Here is a 14932-nt window from a genome sequence, read left to right as displayed (position 1 = left end):
AAACAGATTTGACTAAAAACTCTAAAGCCTCTAGAAGGTAACTGGCCTTCATAGGTTTGCCACTATGAAGTTCTGAGTGGGCCTAGCATGCAGTGTAACGAAACCCCATGAAGGTTTAAGTAGCCACAGATTTACAATATTTTTATTTTAAAGGAAGGAAGTTTCTCCTTCTGTGTAATCATGTATGTTAATTATAAGGCTGGGATTTATATACCAATCATAATTTCTAGAGCAACTGACTGTTAAATACATGGTTACGGGCTCAGTCCTGCTCCCACTTCAGTCAATGATGTTCTCTTCTGCTTCATCATACAGGAAGCCCTAGTTGGATAGGAGCAAGTGTAGGTGGTGGAACTAGTGGTATTGGGGGTGCTGCTGCACCTCCTGGCTTGAAGTGGTTTCCATCGTATACAGGGTTTACAGTTTGGTTCAATGGCTTTCAGCACCCCCAATATACAAATTATTCCAGCACCTCGGGGAGCAGGGGAGAAAATTCCTTGTGCAAACAGGTGTGTAATTTCAGAGGAAACAGGCAACACTGTCCCAATGCACTTCATTTTGTACAGATATTTGCTGTTCCAAGATTGCTGCAGTATGAAAATTTTCCTTTCAGTTTTTTAAAGTGCAACTATACTCTGAAAAGTACATTTTGTAAAAACAAAATAAATGAAGAAACCCATGATGTTGTCTTAGTGATTCTAAACAAATTTACTGTTTACAAGTCAAAAGATAATTTTTGTAATGGTCATATCTGGAAATTCAACCTAGGAGATGAAAATCCAGCTGTGTTCTTTACCTCTGACAGCACATATAAAGATTCTGCAATCAGGAAAAAAACTGACAGTTTTGTTGATGTGTAAGGCATTGAAGACTCTAGCTTACCCTTCCGTAGCTCTGTTGACTCTGCATTGCTGAAGCAGTGAAATGGTGTTTTTTGTCAGTTGAACAAGCAGATTTTGTCCAAAGACACACAGATAGGGAAATATAGTGGGAAGATGGCATTTTTTACCTTGTCACTTTTCTGATTGTAATGGCACCTTTAAAGGTTATCTTGATGCTAATGATTGTATCTTGGCAGCTTTTTGCTCTAAACCTCAGTCTAAAACTTTTATTTTGTGCTTTATGATCATCATTCACAGTAATGATGCAGCAACCATCCCCCCCTTTTTTTCTGGTTGTCAGCCAAGTCTTAGCTGTGAGCGGTGTCCTTGACTGGGGCCAGCGCCTTATCCTTAGACTGAGCATGTTAGTTATTCTTTTTTCTTCCCTTCTTGGCTTCTATTAACCTACAAAGGAAACTTCCACTCTTCACTCATACACCTTTTTCCATACCATGAACACATAAACATTGCTGTTATACAGTACATTAGTCTTACTATTCAATGTATGCCACATATACCCTTTCACTAAAATAACTTTATTACAGAGCTTTGGAGCAACAAGCCAGGACAAGCACACCCACTTTGAGGAGTTCACTCAATATAACCTCTAGTCCAATAGCTTCCCACCATCCCCAGCCCTCTGGCTAGGAATTTGAGGTAGCCAGAAGGATCCCATGTACAATATGGGGAGTGGGTTAACTTTTCATGTCCTTGCTTCCAAAGACTGTTAATATGCAAATTTTAACAACAAATAACAATTTTCAATTAACAATCTGGCCAATGAAATTTCTTTTTCTTACTTAAGGAAATGTATTAGACTTTAGTATATCACATTTTCCTGATTTATCCAAACACTTTGTATTCTAAGTTGAACAAAACAAGTATCTGCATTTCAATCCAACCCTTCCACTTGATTTCAAACCAGACCATCCCATGAAAATATTAAACACAACAATTCTGGCCACGAGACAAACACCACAAGACAGGACATAGAACACAAAACATAATTCCTATTGTGCCAATAAATGCATGGTACATTAAATGCTGTTCAGCTGGCATCAGTTTTCTTTGATTATCTGAAAGACAAAAAAACCAGAGGTCTACCCCCTTCTGGGCAGTCAATCATTGCTTAAAATATACAAATACCCTTGTTGATTTCAGGCAAAACAGAGGAATTACCCCATATTTTCTTGTATGTGTTTCATAGGCAGCCCAGGTTTCAGTGGCTTCTACCTTATCAGTTAGATAATTTGCATTAATACAGTTGCTTTCTGGCTTGCTTCTGGATCCAAAGCTATTCACAGCTTAAAGATTCTTACCTTAAAAGGGACATAATTAACTTTACCAGAATTTTGATGGCTTTTTTTCCTTCTAACTCCTGCTTTCAAACAGTGAAAGAAAAGCACTTCTTATAGTGCCCCTTAGAGCCTAATAGGATTTCAATTACGTAGCACTGTATACATTCTTTAGCTAATTCAACGAAATTGTTTATAGCCAAATGATTGCAATATAAGAATTTCTTTGCCTGAATCTATTTACAAACATTTCAAAGACACCAAGAACCTTCCTCTTTAGCATTTTTACAAAGTTCAACTGCTGTTCCCTCCAGCAACTACAGAGTTAACTCTTCACTCTCCCTTAAATCACTTGCTTAAATCACTTATCAATTCAAATCACCATTCCAAATATTCTCCTGGGTATTTGAAATCCCCATGCTTATACTTACTTACTTCTTCCTTCCACTACACCCTCAGAAGTTTCCAACCTGTTCTCCAATCTCTCTGTCTGTTGCCTGCCCGCCTGGGACCGATCCTGTTTTTCTCTCTGAACCGTCCCTTGCATGGGCACAAACTTGTTCCACTACCAGTTTAGCTAGGATGGTGAGCTTCTCAACTAGCCCCCACCCTTCTGGTCTTTTCCCTAAAACATTTTTACTCACAAGACTACCTGAGTCCTCCCTCATGAGGCTTGCCACCTGGGCAAAAATACATGGCCATTGGGTAAAGGCCATTTACTTAACATATAATCCAAACCACTTTAGGGGGGTCTATCCAGAGACCCACCCATTTGTCTGCTGACACTTAAACAGAAAAGAAAATTACACAGAGAGCACAGGGAATTACGGTCTAAGCCAGATTTTTCTACTTCTATTACACTGTCTGTTACAGGGGGCGGGACAGAAGGATCTCAATACAACCTCAGAGCTTCATCGCACACATGGCTTCCACTCTGAGGAATTACGAATGAGAAGTTCAGTTCCGCCCACACACCTAACGCCCAAATGAACAGAGCACAAAAACAATAGTAACCAGTTAAACAGAACAGAACCAAAACCAGATAGTGTTTCCTTATTTTATTAGGGCTTACCTTTAATCATGCAATCCTTAACATATAACACAAACAAAGCAAACATAAAATAACAAGGGTAAAACAGATAGATGGTGTAAATTCTGCAGGGCTCCCCCATTCTCAATTGCTCACCAAACTGTGACAAATTTCTGTTGCCAATCTCTCTCTCATGTCAGGTGATCAGGCTGACATTGCAGGACATTGGGGGAAGATAAAACACACCATATAACCAAATTTTAAAGCTTCATTAAAAACAATAAAACAACAATGGAGAGTGTTGGGAACGCTCTCACATCACTCAGGAAAAACATGAATGCCCCAAGCCTTAAGCCACTTTAATACTCACACATGTCCAGACTGGCCACGTCTGTGTATAACGTTCAAAGAAGGGGAATAGGTGGACGGGAGATTATCCTGTATACAGCTTGTCCAGAATTTCCAACATGCTTCCGCTATTGGGAGGGCTGTTCTTTTACACCCTGGAATCTCCTGCGGTGTCTCTTTCAGAGATTCTAGTCCAGGTCAGCTGCCTGTGGCTTCTCCAGTGTCACCAAGCCACACCGGCTCTGGAGTCGCAAAGACTGTTGGATCTCACTGGACAGTTAAGCTTTGCAAATGCAATCTCAGTTCTGTAACTTGTATTGCCTCTGGTTTGCCTCTGTCTATATTTTTTCCACAGCCAGCTGGGGCTGAAAGCAGTTTTTCTTTGTACTTAGCATAGTCTGCGCTGATTTTTGACCTTGAACATAGAGCAACTTTCTCTTTATCTCTGGGCCAAGTTGAATTTCAAATTAACCCGTTCTTAGACAAATTGCTCACACTGTGTCAAAGGCTTTTTGGTGATTAAAAGCTCCTCTGAGATGTATGATCTTATCTAGATTGAAGGTACCTTCTAATGGGCATTGTTTAGATGGATCTTCACGTATGTAAAGATTCCAATTCTCTAAATACCTGCAGGTTTTAGGACCATAATGTACGTACATGTAATATGCTGGGGTACCCTTAGGGGGTAAGGTGGAATGTTTAGACTGTCCCTCCCCCATTTTCCACTTACACACAGAGGGAGGGTGCCCTGTCCGCGCTAGCGGCTCATAAACTAAGGATCTCTCCCTACAGGGTACTCACATAGGAGAGACTAACGAGGATGACCACGACTCTCCTACACCTCCCTTCAGCAAAGAGCGTCGGCTAGTCTCTGGGAGACGGCGCCGCTTACTCTGATTGCGTCCAGTGAGATGATCAGACTGTCAGTAGCCCACACGGAAAGGAAAGGGGAGGGAAGATGGGTTCACACACTCCTAGACCCAGGTAGCTTCCTTGCCAGACTATGCCAGGCCGAGTCAGCCCACCGTGGGTTGGATCTCCTAAAGATCCACTAGTTACCGGGCTTGCGTTAGAGTAGTCCTGGTCACAAGCTTTCACTTCACAGGGTACTCTGGGCATCTTCCGGTAACAGTCACTCACACTGGTGTACACACACACACACACACACCAAGGCCTCTTTTTTTTCTTTTCTTTTTTTTCCCTCTCTTTTTTTTTTAACCATGATGCATCTGTACCTGGTCCAGACCCAATACCATGAGGCGGTATGACAACCCCTCTTGAGGCGGTTAAAAACCCCTCAGCACCGGTGCATTCTAATGCATTTACCTATGCATTACCTTATGCATTTACCTATGCATTTACCTTATTGGCCAACTCAGCAGTTCCCAGTAGTGCTACAAACTAACCTTGTTGGGGCCTTTCCCCAATACCACTTGCATCTGATCTTGCTGCACAGTCAATAAGTTCAGATGGCGTGAGCCCAACAGAGACAGACCTCCCCACGGACAGTCCTCCTCCGATACCCCAATAGAGATTTCAAAAGGTCTCATACCTCTCATGTGGCGCCATGGGGTTCGAAGGGGAATGATCTGTAGTAGCCATCTGTGGGTCCGTGGGCATTGCCATCCCGGACGAGCCCCCAAATTGTCGGAGAAAAACTCAGTTCTCGCTTTTTCTTTGGGTGCAGCAAAATCAAATACTTTATTATTTCTCCAGTAATTACAATGGAGGGAGATAGTGTCCTAGGACACAGGGTCGCCCCAGTCCCAGACAGGTCTCTCAACTGGTAAACAATTACAGGAAGCATTTATACCTTTGTTACAGACAATAACTAGCAATAATACAGACAATAATGAGCAACAACTGCATTTTGTTTATACATAAGCCATTCTGCTATCTTATTTTTCTCACTCCTAGAAGACACCAGCCTGCATATTTGGTTATCAGTACAAGGTCGTAATAACTTTTTACACAGTTCTTTTCCTCTTGCCTCACACTATCCTTGCTTCTACAAGTCTCACATCATTAGGGTTACAGCTGGCCTAACTCTTGCTAACTGACTGACATGCATTAAAATCCCCTTCAAATCCTTGTTAATTCTTTCCCTGCTTCCACATATTCATGGCTGTTTGTGCTGGTTAATAGAAAGACAAATGCTACACATAGGATATCTTCAGTATTTAATGTACCCTGCCACAGTTTGACTTTTCTATTCCATGGCATTATCAGTCTTTATAGTTCATGAGGGACTATAGTTCTTATCCCAGTTACACAGGTGTAAATTTAGAATAATTTCCACTGACTACAGCGGAAATACTCCAGTTTCATACCTCTGTAATTAAGATGAGAATCTACCCCTAAGAATTTAGGCCTGATGCAAAGCCCTTTGAACCAATGACAGTCTTCATGTCAGGCCCTTAATGTACAGAATTCTAAGAAATCCTACACTTCTTCTAAATGTATAGCACACTTCACTAAGTATTTCATGGAGTTGTGTGGCTCTAAATCATTCTGTGTAGTTCTCATCTTGGGTCTTGTGATTCACACAACAGGCAAGACCACTTGCAAGGAGATGAACCCAGCCTTATGAATTCATTTTCATTTCATCGTATTTATATGCTCTTAGAATAGAAGATGATGGTCTATTCAAATTGGAATTAGATGACAGAATGATTAAGCTGGAGTAGGCATCTTTGGACTGCTTAGTGTGTTATTACTAGAAATAGGCATGTGACTGTGCTCACCCCAGGGTTCAGGACAAACTACTGCTCAGTCATCAGTCAGGAGTAAAGAAACAAAAGGGTTTTTATTGGGTTTTCATCCCTTTTAGGTAGGGCACCACCTGCCCCTGCAACCACAGACAAGACACCAGTAGTAAATCAACAAAAAACTGTTTCCTGATTCAGGCCTATATTCCCTCATGGAGGCTCAGACTGGCAGCTGTCTCTTTCTGACCCCAGCCAGGCCTCCCACCCCCAGTTAGAACTAGTGTCTGCTCTCCTCCTCAGATGTCTCCCAGCTGAGCAATCTCTCCTCTCTTAAACCTCCCCCTAAACCTGAAATCTATTGCAGCTGTGGCAAGGTGGGGCTTACTGAGCCCACAGCAGTTTGTTAACCCTCTCCTGGCCAGTGTGGAGTGTGTAAACTCCCCCACAGTGCCCAAGCTGTAAAATTGGGATACAGATTTTTGTTTTTAAGCCTCTCTTCCATTCCTCCTTGAGCCACTAGTAATTTTCCTGACAGGGATGGGGAGTCCTGCCTTCCCTACAAACGCATCAACTCCCTTCCCACAACCCACCCCATCCAAACTTCTCTAAGCTAGCAAGTTCCCTCTTGATTCCCCTGTGCCTCCCAAGCCAAAAAGCTCCTCTCCTCCCTCCCCCATGTTCTCTAATGGATAAAGCCCTCCCTCATGTCCCCATCAGACATCCTGCCTTCTTAGTCCCGCCAGCCTAGTGATTCTCCCTCTTGCCTCTCCAATTCCTCCCAACCCCAAGAGTCCCCAAAGCCTTGGCATTTTCACAGAATTATCTCAGTACTTTTTTTGGAATGTTGTTGCTTCTGTCAGGGCCGGCTCCAGACCCCAGCGCGCCAAGCGTGCGCTTGGGTTGGCATCACAGCGTGAGGGCGGCAGGTGGTGAACCTCCCGCAGACGTGCCTGTGGAGGGGCTGCTGGTCCCGCGGCTCCGGTGGAGCATCTGCAGGCATGCCTGCGGGAGATCCACTGGAGCCGTGGGGCCAGCGGACCCTCCACAGGCACATCTGCGGGAGGTCTACCGGAGCCGCGGGACTGGCGACCGCTAGAGCGCCCCCCGCGGCGTGCCGCCCTGCTTGGGGTGGCGGAAATCCTAGAGCCGCCCCTGCTTCTGTGCAGTGATGGCCTCAGGCAGGTGAAGACAGCCAAGCACCAACAGATTGAGTCCTCCACCAGAACCAGCAGTGAAAACATAGTGGTGCGAGTCCAAGAAATTAGGATCTGCCCAAACACCATGGAAATGTTCTGGGATTCTCAAAGACTGCTGAGTTGTGCGAATGCATTTAACCCAAGGGCATGGCCTGTAGTTACATAGCTTCCCTTTAAAATGGTCATGGTCATATTTTCTCCTTTGAGGAATGTAAAAGTTGAAACATTCATATGGGATGAGTAGGCAGAGGGCATGTTAATCAACCGAGAGCCTTGTTAAGGGGACAAAGGACTTGCTCACTTGGGGCCTGATCCAAAGCCCATTGACACAAGAAGTAATTCTTCCACTCTACTCTGCTCTGATTAGGCCTCAGCTGGAGTATTGTGTCCAGTTCTGGGTGCCACATTTCAGGAAGAATGTGGACAAATTGGAGAGAATCCAGAGAAGAGCAACAAAAATGATTAAAGGTCTAGAAAACATAACCTATGAAGGAAGATTGAAAAAATTGGATTTGTTTAGTCTGAAAAAGAAAAAAACTAAGAGGGGACAGGATAACAGTTTTCAAGTATGTAAAAGGTTGTTACAATGAGGAGGAGAAAAATTGTTTTTCTTAACCTCTGAGGATAGGACAAGAAGCAATGGGCTAAAATTGAAGCAAGGGAGGTTTAGGCTGGACATTAGGAAAAACTTCCTGTCAGGGTGGTTAAGCACTGGAATAAATTGCCTAGGGAGGTTGTGGAATCTCCATCATTGGAGATTTTTAAGAGCAGGTTAGACAAACAACTGTCAGGGATGGTCTAGATAATTAGTCCTGCCACGAGTGCAGGGGACTGGACCAGATGACCTCTCGAGGTCCCTTCCAGTTCTATGATTCTATGAAGTCAGTAGGAGTCTTTCAATTGATTCCAAAGGGTTTTCGATTAGGCCTAAATGCTTCAAATGAACAATCTTTTCAGTGAAAGAGAAGTTCCTGTGGCTATTACTTGCCAATGAGACATCTACTCCATGCTCTTGGGGAATGAGTTAGATTAGGTTAACCAGGATGTTTTGGTGCTGTTTGTTGGACTGCATTAGATTGGGTCCTAGTTTGCCTGCTCTGGCAATTTAATCCAGGCTGCACAGCTGAATCTGATGCCACACTTTCATATAAGTCACAAAAACAAGGGACAGCTTTGAAATTCCATTGTCTAGTTCCAGCTGTGGGGAAAGTCGGTAAATGCATGAGCCAGCCTGAACTTGTCTATAGCCTGATGCCTGGTTCCACTTGCCCAGATGACCTGCCACAGCCTCTGTGAAGACACTGCCCCAATCTCTGGAGCTGCCACAGGCTTCCGAGAGGTCACTGCCTTTGCCCCTGGCTGCATCCTGGATTGCTCTACTGCCAAAGCCTCTGAGAAGTTACTGCTTTGGTCCCTGTGCCCAGAGCCAGATTAACCTTTTGTGGGCCTGGTGCCAAACATATTTGTGGGCCTCCAGGGTGGCAATAGAGCATGGTGCAGGGAGATCAGTCCCCGAAGCGAGGGGTCGGCTGGTGGCAATGGGGCATGGCATGTGGGGGAAGCCCTGCTCCGCCCAGCCCCACACTGTCCCACCCCACCAACTGGCAGAGACCTACCAGGCTTCTGCTCCAGCCCCAGGTAGCTCAGGTCCGGGGAGACAGGTGGGGCCCCACAGGTGGTGGGAAGCAGAAACTGCCCGGAGCCGGAGGTGTGCTGGGGTCTGGCCAGGGGGCAGAGAGGAGCCAGTGGGTGGGGTCAGGGGGTGGAGAGGAGCCCTTGGCTGGCTGGCTGGCCAGCCGAGAGGAGCAATTGGTGGGTGGGGGGAAGCCAGCGGGCTGATGGGGTCTTGGGGCACAGTGCAAGTGGAGCAGGCTGGGTCCTCTTCTGAGCACGGGCCTGGCTCCATGGCACCACTGGTGCCATTTTAAACAGCCTGTGCCCTATGGGCTGTTTATTTGCTACAGGCCCCTGAGATCTCCTAGGGCTATGTCTTCATTGCAGAGTTAGCTCAAGTTATTTACACTTCAGTTAATTCCTCTGGAGTTAGCCCAGCACCAGTGTGAGTGGCCACACTGAAAAGCTTGACAGCGTGATTGGATTAGCAGCACAGTGTTTGGATTAGCAGCACTGAGGAGCTGAGTACACACTGCATTACTAGCCTGAGCATCAGTGAGATAAGTTTCAGTCCATACACCCTGATGCACCTGCTAGCGCGAATTTAAAGTACCACTTAACTTGAGCTAGAGACTTGTGTCTAGACAGGAGTTAGGTTAGGGGCAAAACTCAAGTTCTCTCTCACATTTACACTACAATAAAGACTAACCCATAGTCATAGCTAGCCTAAGTCTGCTGATAGACTGCTGTGCTGCCAATGCGTTGTATATGAGAACTGCTTTTTCCTCACTCCCCCTTCTCTGAAGATTTTCCTCATTGATTTAAAAGAGGAAGTGTAGCTTTTCATTGTAATTGTGTTTCCTGTTCCCTCCATTGTTTTTCATGGTGTTAAATGTTAGTAAGAATTAGCATTAGTATTTTCTGAATCTCAGTTATTTCTGAATGGTTTGCAGTGAATATGGAATATCTTTTGAATATAAAAATAGTAGGAGCTAGGAATAGTCTAAGCCAGGGGTCTGCAACCTTTCAGAAGTGGTGTGCCGGGTCTTCATTTATTCACTCTGATTTAAGATTTTGCGTGCCAGTCATACATTTTAACATTTTTAGGTCTCTTTCTATAAGTCTAAAATATATAACTAAACTATTGTTGTATGTAAAGTAAATAAGGTTTTAAAAATGTTTAAGAAGCTTCATTTAAAATTAAATTAAAATGCAGAGCTCCCGGACTGGTGGCCAGGACCTGGGCAGTGTGAGTGCCACTGAAAATCAGCTCGCGTGCCGCCTGTGGCACACATGCCATAGGTTGCCTACCCCTGGTCTAAGCCTTACTGTATTTCCTTTTGGAGGTAGTGTAGTGCCATCTAGTGGAGTTCTTGCTATATTACTGAAGCAAAGAACTTCCATCAATTTTGCATCGGTACAGTCCTTTATTCTCAAAGGAAGAAAAATGTCCAGGTCTCCCTCTAAGTGCTGGAATAGAACACCAAGCTCTAAAGACCAGTCCATGCTGGGAAACTGGGTAGTTGTCCAGAGCCATTTTCAGCCATGGTCTCCCCCTCCTCCCCCGCCCGGTACTGAAAGTGGTTTAAGTACTAGTGTAGACTGTTTGCAATAATGTTTCAGAAAGGATCATAGACTCTTGGTTGCACCTTGACATCTCATGAGATGCTTTTGCTGCTGCTGCCATTTCCTAGGTGATGGGATGAGGAAAAATGAGGCTGAGTCCCCAGGAAGAATGTAGAATTTCACTAGTGGCTATCAGATGCTCTACATCACTGTGGAATAAGGATCATATTAATTACATAGCCACCATAAATGCTAAGCCTGCAGGATTATCTGTTTTCAATATACTTTACAGCTTTTATTTAAAACTAATCACTGAAAAGTGTCTACTCAATATTCTCACTTGTCTCCTTAGCCAAATGTACCATTGTGGCAGCAAAGGTTTGGGGAAGGGGCATCCTCATTGCAGTGTGCTGCAGGGAACAAAGTTACCCTCATGAATCATAGCCCTGAGATAAGAATAGCCTCTAGGCAACAGTTACTGCCAGAAAGCAAGTACATGTATCACAGATCAGGCAGCAATGCCTAGCTCTCCAACTGCAGTTACATTGTGAACTTAACCACACAGTAACTAGTGTCACTATCACAAGAGGTGAATGTGGGTAAATAAGAAACCATTTGCTATGTGTATATGAAATGCACTGTAAAATAGGCAAGAGTGATTATAGTGTTATCTGATATCCTAGTGCTCTGAGGTACTGCAGAGTGTATCTACTGACCTGCTATTATTTGCAGGGCTGGCTCCAGGCACCAGTGAAGGAAACAGGTGCCTGGGGCGGCCAATACAAAGGGATGGCACTCCGTCCATTGTTGGGGCGGCACGTCTGGGTCTTCAGCGGCAATTCGGTGGCGGGTCCTTCACTCCCTCTTGTCCTCTTTGGCGGCACTTCAGCGGCAGCTCAATCAGGTTTTCCACCCCACCCCCCCTTCGCCACTTGGGGTGGCAAAAAAGCTGGAGCCGGTCTTGATTATTTGATACTATTAAACATGGGCAAATATCATGAAACAAGTTTCATGGGCATAGGCTATTTTTCCCCCCAGTGAATTTGTTTCAACTGTGCTGACATCACTTTTGTCTTCTCTTCACATGGCCACTTGAGTAACTGGATTTTGCTTATGGGAGTTCCCCAAAAGTGAGTTTCCATGCGCAGTGAGATTTACAGTCACATGTGTTTTTTGGTGCTAGAAGTGCTCCCTACAAGAGTTAAGATCCTCCAATCAAAGAAACAACATCACGTAACTCATATGACCAACCACAGTTAACCAATGCAACTTTAATTTCAAATGCTGTGTCTTGATTACTGGTTGTAAAAATGTTCCCAATCAATCCACGGAGTTTAAAAAAGGGGGAAAAAGTCAAAGTAGTGGGAGTAACTTGGAAATCAAAATCTGCTTGCAAATATTATGTGGGCAGAGAAAGAAGCTAAATGAGTTGAATAATTTACTAGGAATGTATCATCTCAGCTCTAGGTTCTTCCCCCATATGTTGATTTTATAGGGTTGTTTTCTGAATACAGACCCTGGGGCTTGATCTAAAACCCACTGATATAATTGATGAAGACTCATGGTTAGCTAAAGAAAGGTATGCTTCACCCAGGAGTCATATGAACTGCCATATTCACACAAACACTTCTCCTGCCAAGATTTAAGTGAGTGGAGGACTCAGAATTGAAGTCCATTGAAGTCAATGGCAACACTCTCATTGTCTTTAATGGAGCCAGGATTTCACCCATAGATTTTATGGCCAGGGGAATATTATGATAATCTAGTCTGACCTCTTGGGGATTTCTGTTTATTCTTTTAAAATCAAATCCTGCCATCCCTACTCAGGCAAAACTCCCATTGAAATCAATGTGAATGCTGCTTGAGTAAGGCAGGCAAGATTTGGTGCTTAGAAGAGAGGGCAGCTGGCTCTGCAGATTTTGGAATTTCATGGCTATTGAAACTTCTCTTTTCTACTGGGTGCTAAAAGCATTAGTGACTGGCTCTGATGTAAGTTCTCGCCTATTCATAAACAAATAAACAAATGCCCTGCAGAAAGAGCAGGTCACAGTGCAGAATACAGATCTCTAAATACAGAGAGTTTTATTTCTCTCCAGAAGGGATTTGGATGTAACCATTTAGCTGGTAGGGCTGGCTGTTCTCGGTCCCTACCCAACTGGATTCTATGCTGCCTGAAAGATTAAAAAAATGCCACATAATACAACAGTATGTGGTGGGAGATCATGTAGAGACTAAAGCACTCGTGTGTTTATTATTTGTATTACAATAGCACCTAGAAACCCCAACTGAAATTGTAGAAATACTGCACAAACACATACTGAGAGACAGTTCCTGCCCCCAAATGCTTACAGTATAAATAGACCCCTTCCCACAAAAAAAGACAAAGGGTGAGAGGGAAACAAAGACAGAAATCTGAAGTGACTCCCCCTGACCAAAAACCCCCAAACTAAACCAAAAAAACAGCAACCCCAATCAAGTCAATGGGAGAGCCAGAATCCTGGTCTCCTGACTGCCAGCCTAGTGACCTAGCCAACAGAGCACACACTCTCAAATATTATCACTTGGAACTGAAATCTACAAGCAGCATGTTGTCAGGCTCTGTGCTTTACCACTCCTTTGGATTATGGCACATAATATTGAATGGGAGAGACAAAGCAATTTTGAGATATCGCATGAACAACTGATGTGGCAAAGCAACATTTGGGTATGCTGCTGTCCAGGTCCAGCTCCAGGCACCAGTACTGCAAGCAGGTGCCTGGGGCAGCCAACGGAAAGGGGCGTCACGTCTGGCTCTTTGGTGGCAGGTCCCTCAGTCCCTCTTGGAATTGCCACCGAAGAATGAAGAGGCGGCGGTAGAGCTGCTGCCGAAGTACTGCCAATTGCAGCAAAAATGCTGGAGCCAGCCCTGCTGATGTCCTGTTCATATTCCTAAATCTGTTAGTGTCACACAATGGCATCACTGCTGACCATTAACACTTATCAATGCACGAGATCACACTATTAACTAAAACAATACAAACACCTGCCAATTGAGGCTTGAAAGATGTGAAACACTGACTCAGGTGACAGTTCAGAGATGTAACCAAGTTTCTATGATTCTTGCCAGCTATGAGGCTTTAGAACAGTTTCACATATATTAAAAATCAAGACAGGGATTTTGAAAGGCACCTAAGGGAGTTAGATGCCCAGCTTGCACTGAGTTTCAGTAAGACCATTACAAATAGAAGGGTGCTTGCAAAATTTTGCGTTAGATCCAGCTTCTAATTTTAAACCCACTCAAAATTCGAGATTGTTGACAGCTGATTATATGATTTTGGGCCCATCTCTGGATCACAGCTTCAGTTCTTGAAATGTGGGTTATGCCTACTAAAGGAGAAAATATCCATGCTCAGCCTTCCTGCTAAGGTATTCTTCAGCTACTTAAGATGTGTCCAATTTAAGATGCTAAAACATCTGGAACAGAGGCAAATGAAACACAGGAGAAAAGGCTCTTAGGTAGAAAAGTGCTACCTAAGAGCCTTTTCTCCTGTGTTTCATTTGCCTCTGTTTTCAGCAGAGCCAAGGCAACAGTTTATTTATCGTGAGTGGCATGTTTCTTGTGTGTGGCAAGCTAGGACACTAGCTTAGGCAGTTTTAACTTGAATTTTTTAAAACCCTTTTTTGACTCTTTTTCTGATCCAGAGCCCACTGGAGTCAACAGGAAGACTCCAGTTGATGTCAGCAAGCATTGCATCAGGCCTTAGGGAAGGATATTTAAATCATTCTTCTAACCGTGTATGAACATAAAAGGACAGATAAGAAAGATGTGGGCTGGACAAAGATGTAAGCAAAGCACACAATTATAAACCAAAAATACATCATATGTAAAATAGTTGTAACAGTGAGTAGTCTCAGATTGCTTCTAACAACAGAGAAGTGATATTCTGGCACAAATATAGGGCCAGATCTCAGCTGGTGTAAACAATAGACTGATCTGGCCCCTAGTCAAGTCCAGAGGTTAAATGCAGACCATTTAAGGCAACTAGCAGCGGAAAACAGAGAATCATGTCAATTAATCCTTCTGCTGCTTCCAGGTATAAAATCAACTTGAAATCAGATAAGGACTTTGTGTGTGTGTGTGTGTGTGTGTGTGTGTGTGTGATGTGCTTTTGAATATTTTTTTCTGTGATAAACCTTTTGACACAAGGACATTTGCCCTCCTTTTCCACTAGCTCCCTGTTGTGAAAGTAAATGCTGATGACAACCCAGGTAAAATGAAGATCCAGACTGAGTGATGCCATGTGCACTGGTTAAA

This window comes from Mauremys reevesii, linkage group 4, assembly GCF_016161935.1.
Source record: "Mauremys reevesii isolate NIE-2019 linkage group 4, ASM1616193v1, whole genome shotgun sequence".
NCBI lineage: Eukaryota > Metazoa > Chordata > Testudines > Geoemydidae > Mauremys > Mauremys reevesii.
The sequence above is the reverse complement of the archived record's forward strand: the minus strand, read 5'-3'. Positions refer to the sequence as shown.